This window comes from Priapulus caudatus, unplaced genomic scaffold (assembly GCF_000485595.1).
Source record: "Priapulus caudatus unplaced genomic scaffold, Priapulus_caudatus-5.0.1 Scaffold552, whole genome shotgun sequence".
Classification (NCBI taxonomy): domain Eukaryota; kingdom Metazoa; phylum Priapulida; class Priapulimorpha; order Priapulimorphida; family Priapulidae; genus Priapulus; species Priapulus caudatus.
The window spans coordinates 5979-12506 of NW_014577613.1; positions in this window are offsets into that span (position 1 = coordinate 5979).

A 6528-nucleotide genomic window follows, 5' to 3' on the forward strand; every position below is an offset into this window, starting at 1 on the left:
TCGCTGTCGCTGCAGTGTGGTTGCTCCAGTCAGTCGCGAACCACCGACTTCCAATGAATACTAACAACACAGTTTTCTATCAATACGGGCACCACGTTTACACTTTCTTTAATCTTTATTCGTTAGACGATCTCGTTGCTATGGTGTCGTAAAAACTGCAAAACACAATAACGACAATGTGCTATAAGTTTCGAAACGTGCTTTGCAAATATAGGTAGACAAATATATGTTAACTGTAAACGTGAACAGTATTATGATGACCTGAAGGGCTCTATGCATGGTTAACGTCGAGCAGGGTCAGCCGGCGATGTACATTGATGGTCAAACTACGACATATTTGGCAGAAAGCAATTCGACAGTCATTGAAACCTACATATACCAGCGTAATAGACATCAATCTTAATAATTACCGTAATCGTAATAATCATGCGGCATTATGGGGTTCGGAGAATTATCGATGAATCTTATAGTATTGTAGAACAAATTAAAACATGGCACAAACCAGGTGCGCCATGCTGTTCCCGCCGGGAATCGTACCGGCGCAAGAATATTACGGCTCGTCTTCTCAAATACCCGACACTCACATTTCAGATTACCCTAACTATACAAAATACAAAAGGTTAACGAACTATACTATAATCAGTTCTTAGTAACTCGCACAGCGATTCGTGTGTGACGATCAGCAAGGAGCTACTTTACGTCGCAGACCTTTCCTTCGACAAACCGGAAGTGTTCTTAGGAATCAGGAAATGCATGTAAACAAGTGTACAGTGACGAGTCTTGTTGTGTGTGGTTGTGTTTGTGATCAACACAAATAAGTCGAACACACAAATATATAGTCTACAGAAGAGCCCGCCTTTTTCATTGTCGTTCGCCTCCGTGGAATGTAGGCTGTAGCCACCCAGACTGTACTGTAGTGACTCTCATCACGTCTCTCGTATGCTGCAAGCTAGCCAGATATTTCATCGTCCATTCTATCCCACCGCTGCCACCATGTTGTGTGTGGTTGTGTTTGTGATCAACACAAATAAGTCGAACACACAAATATATAGTCTACAGAAGAGCCCGCCTTTATTTCATCATCTCTGGTTACGTGCCGCATCTAACTGCCGAACGTATGCTTTCTTTTACGACCGCTTTACCTCGTAACCCCACGCATAGCAATGTAATCCCTATCACTACAAGTCTGAGCAATACAAAATGGTCTGAGACAACGTATACACTGATACTAGCGCTGATAAAAAGGTAAATAAACACTGAATGCCATCGTAATGAGAATACACACAGGGGTTATAAAACAACATTCCCACGCGGATACACATCTGCTCTCTTTCGCAGTGACACTTACACCATCATCATCGACGTATCGAAGTAGTGTTGCTTCCTTTTCATGGCATGCAGCATCTGTAGTCCCATCGAAGGATATGGCGAAGTATTTTGTTGATTTTCCAATTGCTGCTGACAAATTCGTTTTGAAGATGCAATCTCACCAATAAAGTTCGCACATTGTTTATCACTACCATATGTGTACCCAACATCTACACCGGATTTTGACTGCAATTGGAGTAATGTTGGGAAGTCAGTAATTCATATCGTGTATGCGACGTCGAATAATTTCATCATTCGTCTCTCGAGCTGTTATCTCGTCTAGATGGGACACGGCCCTCACAATTGGACGTTCCACAAATGGAGTGTTTTACGCTACGTTGAGATCATGCTGATATCTTACGGCATTTTGATGGCCAACGGAGTTGCCATGATCAACCGCATTAACCTTTTTTATTGCCGTTGTCCCTGTGATAAATGCAGTTGATGCGTTGACCTGCCGGTGCCCTCTTCTTGATTTCGCCTTATCAGGATGTGCCTGACATACCTGACACCACGGCACATGGTATCGACAAACCCGTCTTTCTCCTCTATTTCGATATTTAATTTAATTTCCAGTTTTTCACAGTACTAGCACAAACACGATAAGTTTTTTTGGCAATCACAACAACTGGTACAGAATCCTCCGGTGGAATGATTACATTATCGACATCGCCAGGCACAGCAGCCTGCTGAACAGGAGTAGGAATAGGATCATGAGAATCAGGAATGTTTATATTTAATACTGCCGTTGGTGGTGTAGGTTTCATAACTTTTGCTGGGCCAAACAAAGTGTTCCTCTGAGTCGAAACTAGCCCTGGCAACTTCCTTTTCCCCTTCAATTTCGACATTGTGCATATATTTAATTTTTACAACGAGAATAAACAGAAGAAAGTTCACAAAACGACAAGAAAATGCATGAAATGATCTGTGAATCACGTTGCTAAGCGATCTGTAAACAAACTCAGCACTGAATAAAATCAGCGGTGGTTGCAGCACCATACAGTTGCAACAGCGGCGGTGGCAGCACCATACGGTTCTATGGTTCCTCATATCTGAGGGAAATCCTCATGGTCCGATGTCTACTTTGTTCTAATAATTCTCTTTTCATTAATCTGTCATTTTCTAACTTAATAGTGTATTGCAATAGCATAAACTTTTTATAACATATTCTATCTTTTATTGGTATTATTCCACTTTCTGCTCTTAGTGCCTCTATAGCACTTGGTGTCTTGCTGTGCGCTTCGAGTATCCTTCTTAAACATTCATTTTGGAAATCCTCTACCATTTTTATTTCTTCTTTAGTCAGGTTAGTCCCAGTTTCGCTATTATTTAGTAGTGACGGCACTACAGTGCATTCATAAAGTTTAACACGTGCTTCTATCGCGCAGTTTCCAAAGTTTTGTTCATTAGCCATAGATATAACTAATTCACTCATCATAAATTGACATTTCTCTGTTCTTTGTATTATCATTTCTTTATATCGTCCTTCTTCACTTAATATCTCGCCTAAGTATGTATATTTACTACATCTTTTTGTTATTTGATCTGCGATAAGAATCTGTTTTTCTTTGCTATTTGGGCCTCCAAACTTTATTTCCAATATATTTGTCTTCTCCAATTTTGTCTAGCAATTTTCCTTCAGCCAGCCTAGTACATGCATGCTTGAGCTGTAGTACATGCTTCGTCATGGTCTCCCAATTTCCAATTCCCAGGATATCATCCATATACAAAAGAGGCGTGATTTCTATCGAGTTTCCATACATATAAACCGGTGTACCATAATTATGTACTTGGTCTAAAGTAATACGTACAACATAAGATTGGACCAAAAACGGTCCCTTGACGCACTATTTCATCAATTTCAAACGTTTCAGGTAGTCCTACAGGTGTTTTAACTGCTATCGTAGTGTAGTCGCTGGGTAATTCTGCTGTCAGCCGACTGTGCGCTATAGCTTGCGTGCTATGTATGCGCCGTGTAATTGCTTGACTAAACTTACGAATGTGATAATAAAATGAGAGTAGACTGATGTGGGTTACAAACTGCCGTTTCACTATTGAATACTTACAAAATCAGTACAAATCACACAGGGTAGACTAGAGGTTTTCCAGAAATTCACACAAGTAACACAGGGTAGAACACTGGTTTTAAATTCACATATAATCACTTAATACAACAGAGGGGTGAGTACACGAGAGCCCCGTTTCTTCCGCGCGAGCCTTCTTATACTCCCCTTCGTCAATGGAGCCGTGAAACCCTCCCCCAATATGTTTCTCCCTATCACTGCTGCCTACAGGGATAGTAGAGGGGTAGAATTATTGTCTGTGGTCAGTTTGTGGAGTGGGATAGAGGAAATGGCCAATGGCGAGTATTGAGTGGAGAAGGGTTCACGCCCTCCTCCCCTCAGGCACGTGGGTGCTTCGTAGGTGGGATGACGTATGACGCATGACGTATGCTGGGTGATCGTTTACTGTAATTAAATATTTAACAGCTGTGTAGGAATAACTTTACGCTAATGTGTGTATTTTGTTTGGCCGACATCTGACCGTACCCCGGCCAGTGTCGGACCTCTATGTGTGTCTCTAAGATATTATGTTTGGTCAGCTACCCCGCACGCTAGCCAGTGATGACGTCAATGAAATGTGGTCAGTGCAGAACAGCTGTTCCCTAGCTGTGTGAAACAACGTTGTGCTAATGTGTATGTTTGTTCTGAGCCGACCGCTAAGCCCAACTAATGTTGTGATGCAGCTAAGGTGTGTGTCTAAGCTGTTATTCGTTGAAAGTTGACCCGTACTATAGGCAGAGTTGCGGCCATCCCCATGTGTATCTATTGCGTGTGGAACTAATTTTACCAGTTGTTTGTGTGTCTAGCAGATAAATCCGTCTCCCTGCCAGCTGGTGTGGTGTAAGGGTATCTTTATGCTGTGGTTCTGCTGCTGGTTATATCGTAATATCAGCCTATGTGTCAGCTGGTATTAAATGCATTCGCGGAGTGATATTAGCGTTGCTACAGTAGCGTTTTCATTCATTTTGTAGATTATTTCCCAACAATTAAGGTCCTTTTAATCCTTTAAACCACAAGTCAATCCTACAATCATTTAGCCATAATTTATCGAAACATTTTTGAACATCTTTGAATATCTCCAAAGAACAAGAGTATGTTTTTCTTCTGACTCCTACTTTTATCTATTATTGCTCTAACGACAAATAGATGGTCTGTGGTGCGCCCTTGTAGTCAACATGGCGCCTGTGGCGCTCAAGTATGTGACCAATCATCTTCCTAACCTGTGTTTATCTACAGCCTACAGACACAGTGCTACAGGCCCTGGCCTTGCCAAGATTCGCGTGTTGAGTTGTTGACTACGTAGTTCTATTGTATATATTGTTCTCAATCTCAGGTTCTGTTGACAGTATCGTAAGTACGCGGTGTTGTGTTTTACGTTTGAAGCTTTATTTCGATTTTAGTTCAATGATGTGTAGTATATTGATGGAAGAACAGTGATTTTCGTCAGCGAGGCGGTGTTTTGGACAAATTTCCGTGTCGCGCCTGAGAATTTGAGTGAGGCTGGAGGTACGGCAGTCCATTTGCTTTCCAACAAACAACAGTCCATACAAACGAGATAAAGATGGCGGCGGATGGCAGCAGATTTCGAAATAGGAAGGTATTATAAATTTTGCACAAGGGAGAGATAGTGATCCGCTAGGGCAGTGCTTCTCAACGTTTTTAAACGCGTGGCCCACTTAGACTGTTGGAATTTTTTTGCGGCCCACCACCATAAATGAGGCAAGAAAAATGACATTGAAATTTAACAATTTTTAGCTCACCTTGACATCGTCAAGCTGTGCTATTGCCATGGGTCGTCGTACGTCCGTCAACATTTGGCTACGGTCAACGATAACTCTGGAACCGTTTGACCCACATGTTTGAAATTGGGTATAGTTGTTACTGCTATGCTCCCATATTAAACGTCCTATTTTGGAGCACACCAGTCGACGTAGTTTCGAGCCATGGCAATTTTTTGTCAAAAATGGGAATTGCCATTAGTCAATTCAGGTTCAACAGATTTTGCTCATTTCTGGTATGTGAATGAATAAGGGCTAAGGGGTTTTGATATTTAAAAAAAAATTATGCAAATTAGGTAGGGTTTGGCATTTATATAGCATATTATATCGACACGCAGATAACAAACAGTCTGTGGTGTCACACTCGTCTGGTTCGTTTTACAAGATTTCATTGACAATATCTTTAATGCAAAATTCTTGCTATGAACATATTATGATTTATACTATTATTCTTATATTATTATTATTATTATGATATAATGATCTACCATCACCATCACCAACCACCATCATCATCCACCATCATCACCACCATCATCTACCACCACAAATTGTGATTCATTTTGGTTTATAAATTATTTATAATTTATATATAATATTATTTATATTTTCACATAAAAAATACAACATATAATAATGAAGAGTAATAAGGGAGGTTCTCCCCATCATATACTCTTCGTCTTCTATAAGTACGTCGATGTTGCCAATTACAACCTGACTTCATTCTCGACCCTCACTATGTTGGTGTCCTTTGGGTGACTACAGTTGCAAATTGACTAAAACTGCACTTTCATACTAAAACTGATAAAAACTCATTCGCAACTACCTTCAATGAGACACCCTGCAGCTTGCTTCTTTGGGGAATAATGAGATCAAAGTCGTGGTTTGATGGGGGACAAGCGCGACACCCAATGTTCATTAAGAGTGTCTGCCCTTGAGACTCGTTTCGTGATTTGGATTTTGTCACAGTTACATTGTGAGAAGCCAGACTCACAAAGATAGGTTGTGGTGAATGGTAACAGAAATTTGATGGCACGCTTTGACAGTGAAGGGTATTCATTGCTTGCAAGTATGAATGAAGGAAGGTCTTTCTGTGCAAGCTGAAGCTTCAAAGTACTGTCCGTAGAAAGTTCCATCAACTCATTTTCAAGTTCCACGGATAAAGCTACGTCTTCTGCAGCAGGATCGACAGCAAAAGGGTTCAAAATCCAAAGTTCCCATGTTGTGGGTCCTCTGGAAAGTAGTCTGCAAACTTTTTTGACAAATTAGTCAAATGCTGGATAATGAGGCCAGATATGTCTACATGAGGAGTTGAAGCC